Source organism: Camelina sativa, chromosome 12 (assembly GCF_000633955.1).
Source record: "Camelina sativa cultivar DH55 chromosome 12, Cs, whole genome shotgun sequence".
NCBI lineage: Eukaryota > Viridiplantae > Streptophyta > Magnoliopsida > Brassicales > Brassicaceae > Camelina > Camelina sativa.
Window position 1 is genome coordinate 20,908,705 of NC_025696.1, and position 17,258 is coordinate 20,925,962.

Genomic DNA, 17,258 nt, shown 5'->3' on the forward strand with positions numbered 1-17,258 from the left:
AGGTAAGACCCGTATAGAATTGTAAATTATGTCGACTTAATTCCTTATACAAAAATGTTTGATTATCTTGTAAAATTTATAACAAATAATTAGACAAGATTTGCTGCCATAATCTTAGATAAAGACGACAAATGATACTGTACAAAACAAATGTGTTGTGCCATATGAATATAAATTTAAAAGGAAAAAAGGAAAAAGGGTCTCATTGGTTTCTAAAATGGGTATTATAGGGGTTGAAGAAATAATGTTAAGGCACTGGGTAACAATTTCTAAAGCATCAAATCCTATACTCTTTTTATGCAAAAGTGATATTCGCACAAAGTTGAACTTCAATATGTGACACGTACACTATCTATGGGGTTTTAGAAGGCCTATCTCATATGCAAGCCCCCTTACTTATAAAGGTTAAAACATTATTAAAAACTAATAACAATGGATGGTGGTGGAGTAATACATAACTAGACCACTCATATATGTCCAAGTGTTAAAGAAATTTAGACATGCGATCTCACACTGAAGTCTTTTCTATATAGTTTATGTTGATTGGATTCCACGTCAGGACTTGTGGCAATAAATTATGTAATTACTTGAAACAGTCTAAAGCCTTTTAACGTCACCACAAGACAGGTGGCTTGTATTGTGCCCACTGCCAGTAGATATTTGTTTGATTGTAGCACTATTATTATCACTAACTAGACGAGTATAGCACGGGTTTTTTTTTTTTCACTGAAAATATATTGATAAGAAGTAGGATACAAACCCCCAAAAGAGGGAAACTAAAGCCGACGGATGACATAATGTTCCCAGAAACAACAGCCGAAGGAAGAAGAGATTTCCCCGGAAACTAAATCCCATACAAGGGAAACGATAAAAACTAGAAATACAACTCAAAACTTTTAAACTCAAATCGAAAGAGCACATAACCTTGCAACAAGAACAAAAGCAAAATGACTTTTAACTGAAACGAGATAGATACCAAGAAAGCAAAGCTTCAACCTCTTCTTTACAAGAAACCAGTGAATGAGATTTATCAAAGATGCCCCAGACCAAACAAATGATAATATCTACCTCTTCCTATCAAAATGAGAGCCAATCTCTCCAAACCAAGACCTCAAAACCCGACAAGCAAGACCCATAATTGGAGAACAACTACGCTTGACTTTCGGATACGACGACAACGTCATCAACATCAATGAACGCCTAGATAAGAAGCCTTCCAAAAAGCTGACAGACCTAAACAAGACTCGAAAGCAGAGACAAGGAAAAAAGTCTAACCCCACGATTCACACCATTCTCAAAGACGAGAACGACAACACGAGCCGGCTAACACCCACGAAGACCCACCGCAACCAACACTAAGAAGAGAGACCACCTGCAACTAAGGAGACTATACCCAAAATCAGAACAAATTGCCTTTCTCTTGGAAAGGGAACGAGCCTAAAAGGAACCGATAGCTAATTCAAGGGGAAAAGGAGAGCGGAAAGACAAAGGCTGGACTGGCTAGAGCCCGAATCCAACCTCTATCGGCGCGGCATAGAAACGATTGCAAACACCAGGGAACCAGATCTAGGTCGGGGAGCTAAATGGCAATATGACTTGACTTACACCGAGGATCCAACAGATCCAACCTCCATCCTCTACACGAGAACCACCCAAACAAAATCTGGCCCCTCGACCGCTCAACACAAACTCAAAACCACAACTTGAAAGAGACCTACGGAACCTCCATCAAAAGCCAAAAGAACTGGTAAACAAAGGCGAAGCTAAAGAGAGACTAAGGAACCCTCTCACGGCAGTGGCGAGGAGCACCGGCCACCGGAGAGGGCGAACGCAGCTTTGGAGACTGTTGACGGCTAGGGCGAACTCGTTTGACGGGAGAGAAAAAGCGTCTTTTTATTTCTCTGGCACTGAGTGTATAGCACGGGTCAAGTTAAGATTATTCAATAAACTTTTCCTACGTGTCTTAAATACTGTTACCAAAAGTTTGATGATGCCANTCAGAACAAATTGCCTTTCTCTTGGAAAGGGAACGAGCCTAAAAGGAACCGATAGCTAATTCAAGGGGAAAAGGAGAGCGGAAAGACAAAGGCTGGACTGGCTAGAGCCCGAATCCAACCTCTATCGGCGCGGCATAGAAACGATTGCAAACACCAGGGAACCAGATCTAGGTCGGGGAGCTAAATGGCAATATGACTTGACTTACACCGAGGATCCAACAGATCCAACCTCCATCCTCTACACGAGAACCACCCAAACAAAATCTGGCCCCTCGACCGCTCAACACAAACTCAAAACCACAACTTGAAAGAGACCTACGGAACCTCCATCGAAAGCCAAAAGAACTGGTAAACAAAGGCGAAGCTAAAGAGAGACTAAGGAACCCTCTCACGGCAGTGGCGAGGAGCACCGGCCACCGGAGAGGGCGAACGCAGCTTTGGAGACTGTTGACGGCTAGGGCGAACTCGTTTGACGGGAGAGAAAAAGCGTCTTTTTATTTCTCTGGCACTGAGTGTATAGCACGGGTCAAGTTAAGATTATTCAATAAACTTTTCCTACGTGTCTTAAATACTGTTACCAAAAGTTTGATGATGCCATAAACATTGTTACTACTCAAAGATATGTGGGATCTTCCACTTTAAACAAAAAAAAAAAAACATTTAAAATTTGGAGTACGTACGTGTATTTGATGACAAGAAAATCAGAGAAATAAGACATAATTAACATTGTTGGAGAGAGTTTTTTGTGATTTGTGAAAACAAATAAATAACAATGGTCGTGATTAGGTAAGATTAGGCATAACAAGTGATGCTCCCTTACTTTATTTGTAGTGCGTAACCCAAACATCTTGAACTGCAAAACTTTGACCCGAGGATCGGGTCCTTAGAGCTGAACTGTAACTTTCATGCCCGGTTTGAAACCAATATAAATTTTCACTTTTATTATGATCACTTCTTTACCCTTTTTATAAACTCTATTATTTTATTGATTAGCTAATAAGCGTGTTTATTACACACCAAAAGATTGCATTGTTTTGCATAAACCATACGTGTGGTTGGCTGGAACATATCCATAGCCTTTTCTTGTAGGTTGACTTTGACCCCTTTGCTAGTTTCTCTGTTTAGAATTGCCGAAACAGGATTTAGTTCGATAACCTAATAGCGACAAGAAACTTTTCTGCCAACATGGTATCAAAGCTTCAAGTTTGGACAAATCTTATACATAATTTACTAAGCGTTACTGTTTGGCCATATTTAAATTTCATAGGGTGGATTTTTTACATTAGTAAATATAATATAAACAATAGACTATAATCACGTTATTTACAATTTTATCCTCTTATATATCTTTTGTTTTTGTTTTTATCCTCCATATATCTTTGGTCAACTTAACTTTATAAATTAAATATTGGGGACTATGCAGCCAATCTGGTGGATTTGATACTTCATATGAAAAAGTTTACTGGACCGTATAGTATGTGAGATTGTGAGTTATACAAAAACCTAAGAAATCTCTCTCCTAAAAAAGAAAAAAATCATATTAAAAGCATGAAAACATTGGATGCTAAAAGACTGGTCTGTGTAAAATGTGATGTGGCTTGATTATATTGGACGATAGGAGGTCTCTTGATTGGAGAACATGAGAAGATCATATTTATAAGGAAGATTTGGAATTATCCTGATTTAGAAAAGTAGGTTACAATCCATGTAATAGGAGGGTCACCTATATATTGAGGTTCTAGGGCAAACATATTGTTGGATCGTTCAAGAAGAATTTTCATAACTAAGTGAATAAGCTTTTAGGGTTCTTAGGGATTTTGGTTAGATTAAGAAATGGTTAGTGAAAAGTTGTGTTGACTGTGTGTAAATCTGATTAAACATATCTTGTAAGATTGTTTAAGTGATTCTTAATAAGAAAAGAAGTTCTTTTCAATATTGGCTGCATCTTCGTTTTTACAATTTGGTATCAGAGCAGTCAACCGACGAGAGCTTTATACTCGCCACAGGTTGGGATCTTGAGATAATAATGCAGTCAGGTAATGAGTTGATGATGCTTCAAAGGGCTGTGATCTTGGATGAAAAAGGTTATGGGCGTTGGAAGGTACGTATGATTCTGTTGATTCGTAACCTAGGAGAAGATGCATAGACGACTGTTGAAGAAGGTTGGGAACCTCCTTATGAAAAAACTGAAGCAGGAAATAAGATCACTAAGCCAAATGCACGTTGGACAACCGATGAGAAAAATCTGTCTAAGTATAATGTAAGGGCTCTTAACACCATTTTTGGTGCTATTGATGATGAAGAGTTTAAGCTTGTTTAAGGTTGTGAATCAGCCAAAGATGCTTGGGACATTCTACAGAAGACTCATGAAGGAAACTCAAGTGTCAAAAGAACGAGATTAGACCAACTTTGCATCTCAATTTGAAGTCTTAAGAATGGATCTAGAAGAGACAATTTCTCAGTTTAGTGCAAAATTGAGTGCTATTGCGAATGAGGCAAAAGTCTTGGTAAGACCTATAAGGATACCAAGCTAGTTAAGAAGTTGCTTAGGTGTCTACCAGCTAAATATGCAGCTCATAAAGCAGTTATGAGGGTATATGGCAATACAGACACCTTGAAATTTGAGGATCTTGTTGGTATGCTAAAATCGGAGGAGATGAAAATTGCTTAAGAACTGAGAATTCATGGCAAAGGAATTGCATTCAAGCCATATGACAGGAGTGATCAGTTGCAAAAGATAAAAGATAACATGTTATTGATGGCAAGAAACTTTGGAAAAGCTCTCAAGCGTGTTGAAAAAGGATAGGGATGAGAGTTAGCTCGCTGGAATCGAAGTGATACAGAGAGGTCTTGTTCAAGGCCAAATAAAAAGAAACTGAAGGCACTTCAATAAAAGTATGGTTTGGAAAAAGAAAAAGCAACAAGTTTGGAAAGGGAGCTGAATGAGAATCACAAGAAGCTTAGGAAGTTGAATAATGGTGGCAAGCTTGATGAGATACTATCTATGGAAATTGTAGGATCTCAGCATCGAGGTCTGGGTTATCACAAAGAGGAGACTGTGGAGCTGTTGTCTCGTGATACATCTGTAAGCTTCGTTAAGAGCAATGTAAATTATGAAGCTGAGTCAAGTATTCTGGAAAAGTGGTACAACAGAAGGTCTCTGTTGCTCCAACCATGAACACACAACATCAACCTATATCTGCTCCTGAGTGAAAAGGTTGGACTAAATCTAAGCAAGGACGAAAGATTCATGAATGCTTTCATTGTGGTAAAACTGGTCATGTCAGATCTTTTTGTTACAAGTTTAAGAACAAGATTAAGGAGCTTTGGATGGCAAGAAAGTGTTTTATTGATCCCTATCGTCTTTGTAGAGTGTGGGTGGCAAAAAAAGATTTATACAATAAAAATTTCGAGAATGATGAAGGTAGCAGAAAGTTTGAGAAAATCAACCAATGCTGCAATCTCTCGAAGATAATCACTAAAGACGATGTTGGGGTTGAACCTCAGGTTCTACAGAAGCATGTTGCAGAACCACCTGTACAAGAAAAAGTCACAACTGAATCAACTAGATCCAATAGTAATGATTGGAATGATGAATCATCAGGAGTCTTAGCTATATCTAAACAGTTGCAAAGTCATAAGAATCACTCTGCTGCAGTTGTATTTGTTGAGCAAACCACTCGTCATGTTCAGATGAATTCTCAAGAAGTGCTGCAACATTGTTTTGTTTCAAAGTTTGAACCTAAGAATATTATTACAGCTCTTGAGGATTATTTTTGGTACAAGGCATGATAGGAAGCTTGTTGTGTCTCTGTGCTTATATGTCTTCATCCTTGTTTTTATATGAATGTGCACTCACGCTGGGGGAGAGTATGCATATTGGTGATGATGGTGATGTTGTAGCTGAATGTGGCTAAGGGGATGTTTTTGGAAGATGGTGATGTTGTAGCTGCATGTGGCTGAGGGGATGTTTTTGGAAGATTTTGGTAGTATCCACATCTGGAGCTTGAGTTGTCACATTCAAATAAAAAGGGGGAGATTGAAAGCATGAAGACATTGGATGCTACAAGGCTGGTCTGTATGACTCAGTAAGATGTGATGTGGCTTTATTATATTGGACGATATGAGGTCTTTTGACTGGAGCAAATGATAAGATCGTATTTGGAAGGAAGATTTGGAATTATCCTGGTTTAGGAAAGTAGGTTACAATCCATGTAATAGGAGGGTCACCTATATATTGAGGTTCTAGAACAAACATATTGTTGGGCCGTTCAAGAAGAATTTTTAGAACTAAACGAATAAGCTTTTAGGGTTTTTAGAGATTTTGGTTAAATTAAGAATTGGTCAGCGACAAATCGTATTGACTGTGTGTAAATCTGATTAAACATATCTTGTAAGATTGTTTAAGTAATTCTTAATAAAAAAAGAAGTTCTTTTCAATATTGACTGCATCTTTGTTTTTACAATAACAACATGGAATAAGCGGGTCAGCTCTCTAGATGCTTAGTTCTAAGCAATCAGTCTCAAAATGGAACAGTCCAAGTGGTTGCTGTAACGCAAACCATTTTCCAAACAAGACTAAGACTCTCGCATTTACTTTAGTACTTTTCCATTAGAAAAAGAAATTATAAAAATAAAGAAAAAAAAATACTTTAACATATACATAGTCGTTTTAACACAAAGATACATGAATGACAAAAGAAAGTAGTCTCTTCCAAAAAAAAAAAAATCCTTATAAACAATCAAATACATAGTTGATCAAATTAGAATATTCTTTTAAGATACTTTTAGCTATAATAATATATATAAAATGTAGGAAACCAAGAATATTATGTGATGATGAGTCAAAATAAATCAGGAATTAGACGCCATTGTGGAGCAAATATTCCAGTTAATTATTCAATACTAGATGAGGACCCGCCCGATGTGCCGCCCGTTGTGCGGGTTTAAAGTTTTATAAGTTAAATTAAATTTCACAAAAATATATTAAAATTTGTTGTATGTTATTTCTAAATTTTATTTTATTATAATACACTGATTTATATCTATTTACAAATCTTTTATTTATATAGCTTTTAAAAGTGTGTTTTTACACCTAAATATACTCTGTGTTACAAATATATTCTTTCTCACCACCTAGAAAATGTCTATATGAACACATTAAGCCAACTATTTTACTTTCACTTCTGCATAGTTTTTCAATTACTAAAATTATTGGCTCAAACAACATTTTGAATAAAAATTATATTACATAATATACTAATCAATGATGTATCATAACCACCATCAAGAAAACATCGGCTTCGGTTTCATCCTTTATGGAGAGAACCTTGCATCCAACCTCCTCCATCTTTCTCCTTTGGAGAGATAACCTTGAGTCCAACCTTCTCCACCATAGAGAGAACCTCAGATCTGCCCTCCTCTTGTGTGGAGAGAACATGTTCACATTGTTTTGCTATCTCAAAATGGCTTGCTCTGAGAACCAATGAAATTAAAAACCTTTTTTCTAACGACACAAAATCTTTTGATAGTAACCAATGTTAAATTTCCCATTGTATTTGTAGAAGTGTTTTTGACACACAATGATGTAGCCTCTGTCTCTGTAACGCCTCAACCGCCACACTGCTTAGTGAGCCCATGTCCACTCTCAGTCCATGGTCCCACCTTCCTAAGTGGGCCTTACATCTATTCTCGGCCCGTGGACCTACCCATATTCGATGGCCGGTTTATTACGTCTGAGAGGCTTTAAAAACTTGTTTACCGATCCTACAAATCAAAAAATGATATTTGTTTGTGTTTTGTCCTCACTCTCACAGTTCCGACAGTCAATTCCAGGAAGGTCACCCATCATGAAGTTCTCTCAGGACTCTTGACCAAAAAAATAAGTGCATTTTGGTAACATATGTGGCCAAATCAATTATTTTAAACCTTTCCGCAAATGTAGGTGTTACAGTCTTTGAGCTCCTATGGATCTATCAATAACGATTTATGTTTTTCCAATCTATTTATCTATATGTGTTGTAAGTTTGTGTTTGATTAGCCTATTTTATCCATCCATTAATTTGATGAGCTTCTACTCGTTATCTCCCTATGGGATTGAATGAATAATTGTAACAATTATGTTTGCAAAAAAAAAAAGGTTTATGACCAACCAATCAATGTTGAGAAATTAGAAAAAATTAATGTGGCATAATTAAAGAAACAATAGAAAATTATAAGCACGATAATATATGAATCTCAAATAATTCAAAGATGAAAATATAAATTAAATAAAACAATCTAAAAATACTACAATAAATTTTAAAATACAGTATTAGGAAAAGAAGACGCACATATTAACCTCTTTTTGGGTCAACATATTAATCTTATCTATTTCCAACTTAAAAAAAAAAAGAAAGTAGGAGAAAATTTTAGTTTAAAAAAATAAGAAAAATTTACCTTCCCATTTAAAAAAAAATTCCAATTAAACAAAGTTGGAAGCAGTATTTTTAAATAAATAATTTAAATATGAGAGGATCTATGTTTATATAGAAGTGAGTATTTACAAAATTTTGACTTAATAATTAACTGTATATTTTCCTTAATCCTTTTTTCTATATTTTTTTTTTAGAATTAATAACTTAAATTAAAAATAAATAAATAATATTAGAATTTCGAATTTTATGAAATATATATATATATATAATCTCTTTATAATTATTTATAAAACTTTGTATTATTTTATAAATTCTGTAATTTTTTATAATAAAATATTTTTGTTGTAGGCAAATTCCTCCTATTAAATATTAACTTTTATACATGTCAAAATCTGAGATTGATAACTTGACACGTGTCATGATCCTGTTAATGACTAACTTTGAAAACCCAAATTTATATAATAAAATTACCTTTATGGTAGTTCAAAAGAAAAACTAGTTATAAATATTTGATTATTTTTCATCATTGTAATTTTTTTGTGGTTACAAGTTGTTTGGAGAAACTTTGAGCTCGTTGACTAAAATTCTAGGCTTAATACGTGCGCAAGTGAAGAAATAAGATTGTGGTAATAAACCTTGTGATCTTTGATAAAATTGCTTATCATTTTCAGTTAAAATTATGTATGAAACAACAGAAAACTCGACTATTTGAAACGAGAAATGTAATGCACGTATGCGTTTTGGCCTAACATAGATGTTAAATGATACAAACAAAGGTAAATATTTAGATGTAGTGTAGCCATTTGCATTCACTGATTCACATTAAGCTAATGGTTTATCATATATAAATATATATCTTTTCTAAGTGGAGAAATATTATATTGAGAAAATATAGACCTAACTTAGATCGCTATTGCTGAATATGTTCCACACATTTCGTTTTCAGAACCTTTTTTCATCACTTCTTTTGTTATGCATGTATATCTCTGTTGAGCCGTAAGCAAAATTCAAAAAGAGACATAATTAGTAGTATTATAACATTAGTTAATTTGTTACTTCTTTCCTTCTTTAAAAATCTCTTCAAGATAATGATTATCATTAAGAATATTGCAAGCTAAGTTGGTCAAATTAAACGCATTATCATAAAAAAATTGTTCTAGTAAATCCATCATAGATACGGATAACGTTGTTTAAAGAAAAAAAAAAAGTTTTATGTGACTGTTTCTGTATTGTGTGTACATGTACCAGTCAATCAGGATATGAGACTATTGGTTCTTGTTTCTATAGAAACTAGAAAAAATTAATCTAGGCACATTATATTACCCTATCATATGGAAGTGAAACGAACACATGACCAACCAAATAAAATAATTCTTTTCCGGAATGCGAAATTATTGGTCAATAAAAACTAGAGTTATTTTAAAAATTAAAAAGATATTTGAATAACATGTAACAGAAATATCACAAGATCATAAGTAAAGAGACTTAAAAGAGTCTAACGAGTTTGATGCCATCCATTGAGAAGGCCACCCCACTTGCTAGTCTTTGCTTCTTTGGGTAACGGATGGAAAAAGTAGTTACCAACCGCCTTGTCAGTGATACGAACTAGAAACCCAAATGGGGTAATAGCCTTGTTGATGTCGTCCGATCAGTTTCTTTCTCGCCAAACTAGTAAATCGTGGCTTGAAACATAAGATTGAATATGATGTTGGATAGCTTAAGCTTGAAGTTATCCTATTCCTAATTGTGTTATGAGTTGTCAAGAGGATAAGGACCAAAGAGTTTAGGAGTTATCTAAGCTTAAAAGGTTTTCTTATAGGAATAGGATTATTGTTGTATAAATAAGGTTGTCGAGATATAACAAAACCTTAAGAGAGAATTTTGTGATTGAGAGATTTGTGAGAGCTTTAGTTTTTGAGAGATTTTTCTAAAGCTAATAAAGAAAAGTTGTTCTTTAATCTTGATCTCAAAGTTCTAAACATATTTGAAAACTAGATTTGGTATCAGAGCTTCAGAGCGTTTGTGAAGGATGGGAGATCTTACCGTCTCCACCGTTAAACCAAAGGAAGGAGGAGGAGCTTCTTCTATCTCTTGTCCGATGTTGAATCCAACAAAATACACCGTATGAGCAATTAAGATGAAAATTGCATTGAGGGTCCATAAGGTATGGGAAGTTATTGAACCAGAATCTGCAACAGACACCATCGATGAAGAGAAGAATAATATGGCTATTGCTCTGCTTATCCAATCCATACCGGAGTCTCTTACACTACAAGTCGGCGAACTTGATACAGGTAAGAAAATATTGGAGGCAATCAGAGCAAGGCATGTAGGAGCAGAGAGGGTTAAGGAAGCACGCTTGCAGACACTTATGGCTGCATTCGATCGTCTAAGAATGAAAGACTCAGAGAAGATCGATGATTTTGTGGGAAAGCTATCTGAAATCACTTCTAAGATAGCCGCACTAGGAGAAACTCTTGAAGTACCAAAACAGGTGAGAAAGTTTCTCAAGTGTCGCCTCTTTGGAACAAATATTGGACCTTAACAATCCAAGTTTTGAAGACATCGTTGGACGTCTAAAGGCTTATGAGGAAAGGATTCAAGAGGAAGAAGAATCACAAGATGAGCAGCCTAAGCTAATGTACTCAAACATGGAAGGACAACCTAATCGAGATGACAATGGAGAATACAGAAACAGAGGACGTGGAGGAAGATCTTTTTACAGTGGAAGAGGTCGCGGATGTTTTGGTGGCGAACGAGACTTGTCAAAGATAACATGCTACCGGTGTGACAAGATAAGACACTTTGCTTCGAACTGTCCTGATCGCTTACTGAAACTGCAGGAAGCACAAGAAGAAGAACAAAGCGAGACAGCAAGTGCCGACGCTCTCATGATGCATGAACTCGTATACCTCAATGAAAAACGCTGCATCCCTAGCAAATATGAAACAAACTCAAGAGAAGAATATATCTGGTATCTCGATAACGGAGCTAGCAACCACATGACCGGAGATCGAAGGTATTTTGATGTCATTGATAACACTATTACGGGTAAGGTACGGTTTGGAGATGACTCTCGTATAGACATCAAAGGAAAAGGCACCATTGCTTTTACTGATCTCAATGGAGAACCAAGGATAATGTCGGAGGTCTACTATATACCGGGGTTGAAAAGCAATATCATCAGTCTCGGTCAAGCCACTAAATCCGGATGTGATATAAGGCTGCGGGGAGAAGTGTTAACAATGCATGATCATCAAGGAAAACTCCTTGCCAAAGCAAAAAGATCTCTAAATCGTCTCTACAAGGTTCAAATGGACATAAGATATACTGCGAGGCTGAATCTGACAGCAGAAAATGAGTCAAGTAGATGGCATGCAAGGATAGGTCATATTAACTATGCAACGTTGAGATCTATGTTCGAAAAGAAGATTTTTCAAGGGATTCCAACAGTGAGTTTTGATAAGGAGATTTGCAGTTCTTGCTTAATGGGGAAACATGCCAGACAAGCGTTTACACATGCCACTTCATACAGAGCAACTCAAGCTTTAGAGCTTATTCATGGAGATTTATGCGGACAATAACACCAAGCACAACTGCAGGTAATAGGTACATATTTGTGCTAATCGATGACTACTCACGCTATATGTGGACAGTGCTGTTGAAGGAAAAGGGAGATGCTTTTGATAAGTTTAAAGTTTTCAAGAGAATGGTAGAGCAGGAATCCGGAGCTAAGATACAGACTTTTAGAACAGACAGGGGAGGAGAGTTTGTCTCTCATGAATTCAAAGATTTTTGTGACAAGTTTGGGATCAAAAGGCATCTCACTGCACCTTATACACCACAGCAAAACGGAGTAGTTGAAAGGCGCAATAGAACTCTTATGGAAATGACCAGAAGCATTCTAAAACATATGCGAATGCCAAATTACTTGTGGGGAGAAGCTGTGCGACATTCGACCTATCTCTTAAATAGAGTTGCTACAAGAGCTCTTGAAGACAAAACTCCGTATGAGATGTATCGAGGTAAGAAGCCAAACATTGCTCATTTAAAAGTCTTTGGATGCATTGGATACGCTAAAGTGGATAAGCCACATCTGAGGAAGCTTGATGATCGTTCTCGAGAGTTAGTTCATCTGGGAACAGAACCAGGCTCCAAAGCATATCGATTATATGATCCACAATCTCGGAGAATAGTAGTTAGTAGAGATGTCGTGTTCAACGAGGCTAAAGGGTGGAACTGGAATGAGGTTGATTCTGATGTAGGAAGTAATGGAAGTTTCAACATTAAGCTTGGAGAGTTTGGTAATCATGGAATACATGAAGACATGATGAGTGGTGAAGCAAAAAGAATTGAAGGGGTTAGTAGCAAAAATATAAGAAAAACAGAGGATAATTGCAGAACAGAGACAAAAGTTGCAGAGAAAGATATTCAAGAACAGTCACAAGTGTCTTTAAGAAGATCCACTCGAGAAATCATAAGACCTAAGTATCTTGATGATTATGTCTTGTCATCGATAGAGGAGTGCTTGCTGTCTTTAGAAGAAGAAGGAGAGAAGCTTCTGTTGTTCTTAAATGATGAACCGAGGAATTTTGATGAAGCAAGTGAATCAAGAGAATGGATCATGGCTTGTGAGGATGAGATTGCATCTATAAATAAGAACCACACATGGAACCTTGTTGATCTACCTCAAGGAGTAAAACCGATTGGTCTTAAATGGGTTTTCAAGCTGAAGAAAAACTCTAATGGCAGCATTAACAAACACAAGGCACGGCTTGTTGCTAAAGGTTATGTGCAACGTCTTGGGATAGACTTTGAAGAGGTTTTCGCTCCTGTTGCTCGACTTGAGACAATACGTCTTCTTGTCAATCTTGCAGCATCTAACAGATGGGAAGTGCATCACTTAGATGTGAAAACAGCATTCCTCCATGGAGAGCTAAAGGAGACAGTTTATGTCTGTCAACCAGAGGGTTTTGAAGTTAAAGGGGAAGAAGACAAGGTCTATAAGTTGAATAAAACCCTATATGGACTAAGACAGGCACCAAGGGCTTGGAACAACAAGCTGAATCAAATTCTCTGTGAGTTGAAATTCAGTAAATGTTCAAAGGAGCCTTCAGTTTATAGAAAGGTAGTGGAAGGAAATCGACTTGTTGTGGCGGTGTACGTTGACGATCTATTCGTCACAGGAACGAACAAGACTGTTATCGATCAGTTCAAAGAGGAGATGGCTTTGAAATTTGACATGAGTGATTTAGGGAAGCTAACATATTATCTTGGGATTGAAGTATGTCAATATGAGGGAGGCATCACACTGAATCAACGTCGTTATGCCTTAAAGATTTTGGAAGAAGCAGGGATGCAAGACTGCAATCGAGTTCATACACCGATGGAGACAGGTCTGAAGCTGAGTAAGTCCGAGAAAGAAGAGTCCATCGATGCCACTGCCTACCGGAGAAACATTGGATGTCTTCGATATCTCTTGCATACACGACCTGACTTGTCATACTGTGTGGGAGTCTTAAGTCGGTATATGTAGGATCCTAAGGTATCACATGGTGTCGCAATGAAGAAATGTCTGCGATATTTAAAGGGAACGGTTAACTTAGGCTTGATATTCGAACGTTCGACGACGAGAGTGCCACGGCTAGTAGGCTATAGCGATATCAGTTACAATGTCGACCCTGACGACGGTAAGAGTACAACAGGACACATCTTCTACCTTGGAGAGAGTCCAATAACATGGCGTTCACAAAAACAAGACACAGTTGCATTGTCTTCATGTGAAGCGGAATTTATGGCCGGGACAGAGGCAGCGAGACAAGCTATTTGGTTGCAGGACCTACTCGAAGAAGTGACAGGAGAGCCATGCGAGAAGGTTACAATTCGAATTGACAATCGTTCAGCCATTGCTCTTACGAAAAATCCGGTGTTCCATGGTCGCAGCAAACATATTCATACAAGGTACCACTTTATTAGAGAGTGTGTTGAAAATGGACAAGTGGAGGTAGTACATGTTCCTGGGAATGAACAGAAAGCTGATATCCTTACCAAAGCACTTGGAAGGAACAAATTCAAAAAGATGAGAGACTTCATTGGTATGAGAGAAGTAGCTGAAGAAGACTTCAAACTTAGGAGGGAGATTGTTAGATAGCTTAAGCTTGAAGTTATCCTATTCCTAATTGTGTTATGAGTTGTTAAGAGGATAAGGACCAAAGAGTTTAGGAGTTATCTAAGCTTAAAAGGTTTTCTTATAGGAATAGGATTATTGTTGTATATATAAGGTTGTCGAGATATGACAAAACCTTAAGAGAGAATTTTGTGATTGAAAAATTTGTGAGAGCTTTAGTTTTTGAGAGATTTTTCTAAAGCTAATAAAGAAAAGTTGTTCTTTAATCTTGATCTCAAAATTCTAAACATATTTGAAAACTAGATATGACAACGTCAAAATAGTGAAAACGGAAAGAATAGAGGAAATAGTTGATGCAAAATGTTGTTCCGGTTCAAAGATATACCCAATTCAAGTAGGTTATGTCACTGTGTGTAAATGTTGGACCACATAGTGAAAGTATATGGAAAAACGGGGAATGTATGTTCTTTTGTGTCATCAGATTTCCACATAACAAGTCTCTAGAAACCAACGGGTTTCCAATCATAGAAATTTTGTTAGGAATGATCTCATTAAAATTCTTTTAGAGTTTATTTTACCTAAGGATCATTATAAAAGCACGTAAGAGAATCATTAAGATCGTCGTTACACTTTGGATAATCTGGATTGGAGGTTTATAATTTAATTAGGTTCCTTAAGAAAATAATTGATTTGTTTCTTTAATTATTAATTAATTTTATCATAGAGTATTCAAGGCCTTTCATATCTCTGACTCTTTTGGTTTTGTTTTAGACACAAAAAAAAAGAATTTAAGAAAATTAATATCGAATAAGCATATCATGTTAAAATAAAAATATGAAACAAAATTAGGTTAAAAGTTAATATTTAGAATTAATATAATCTAGTATGAGTGTGCAGAATCATTGTTCAGCTAAACTAGACTAAACGTGACTTTTCCATCACCGGCCTACGTTTACGTTGATTTGATTCATGTCTTTAACAGAATATCACAATCTTTGGGTCCACGCAAACGTCATGATAAATTTGTTCCCGACATAAAACCTACAGTCTTAGCCAAAAACGTAATAAAAAATGTGAAGTGATCTTAGTGCAGTTACAGAAGGTAACTCTATTTATAAAAGGCACCATCATATCTGGGATCGAGTCCCGACTCCTACAAATATAGGAATTTGGCTAATAGATTAGCCAGTTGTGGTCTAATGGTTGACAAAAAAAAAAAAAAACGTAATCAAGAATATATATTGAGTTAAACAAAAGTTCAAATATCAAGCAATTTGGTTGAGACGAACTCGGCTCCATCTAAATAATTGTTTATTTTTGTTATCTTGATCAAAGTTAATGATACGAAATCGAATGTGTCTGTTGAGCACTTGTGACCAATCCATCTCTACCCCTTTTGGACTTTGACTAAACAACAAAAAGTTGTGGAGCTTTTCGATGGATGAGTAAGAAGAAGATAAGCTCTGGTCAATAGTTTGGACATTGGGGTCGTTTCGTCATGATTTTCCCGCACGGATGCACAATTTAATTTAGTTTATAATCTCTAAATTATTCACACTAATTTTACTAGATGAATTTTCGCAATAAAACCTCAACTATTTTTCTTAAAATGGAATAAAAAGCTTTCTAAAACTAATGAAAGAATGTGACAAAAAAAATCTACATCAAACAGAAGTTCTTGTGCCGTTAGTAAATTTAGTGGTTTTCTGTAACATATTAGTGTTAAAGAGTTTTTCTTATGATATGAAAACAAAAAGCTTTATACCAAACAAAAAACATTTTACAGGCAACATTTAAGAAGCATAAATGCCTAGTTATAAGCCTTGTTTTAGTGTATTTTTTTTCCTAATTTCAAACTACACTCATTAAATTTATATATTTTTACCTCTAATGTACATGGTTATAAATGTTCATATATATGTTGTTTGATATGAATTAATAATATTTTTATCGAGCTTTTGTTTATGATTTAATATTTTTTTTAATATATCTTTTGTCAATAGTATCATACTTATTGTAATACTTTTGTCCCAGATAATAATAAAATATTGGTGTTTATATTGGAATTGAAGTAGATTCGGTTTAATTATTGTTGGTTTATTAAGCTGGTCAATTTATTAATTAAACCAAAAAAAGGTTTAATTATTAGTTTCGCTAATTTCTTGTTTAATTAAATTTAAACCAAAAAACCCTACTTCTTTCAATAAGCCTCCATGCTTTCTCTCTTTTGTGTGTTACTCTTTGTCGTTGCTGCTCAGAGAGAAAGAGAGACTTGGTCGTTGGGTGTGAAGGAAAATAAGAAGAGAGAAAGCTCAACTTTGGTGTATAAGGCAAGGGAGACAAAACTGTCATAGTTTGGGAGAAAACGGATAGGACATAGTAAATCGTATCCAAAGTTTAGTGGAACGTTTCTTCTCAAACGCGGACTGGGACCAACGAAGATTGAAAGTGTGATCGTGGTCTCGTGTGTTACTTGATCGGCACAAGATTTTGTGGGAAGCTCCGTGAAGTCTAGCATCCGTACTTGGTACCATACCAATACTATCCCGGAACCGTACTGTTATCGTCACTAATACCGTACCGCTATCAAACCTGGTATCATACCGCATACGCTCTGCTCACGTATCGCTATCGCACCGCTACTCGTGCGCTGTGTTCTGTGGTACCATCCGACGTGCCACCCACGTATCCGATGACTATAGAACCTGTCCGATCTCC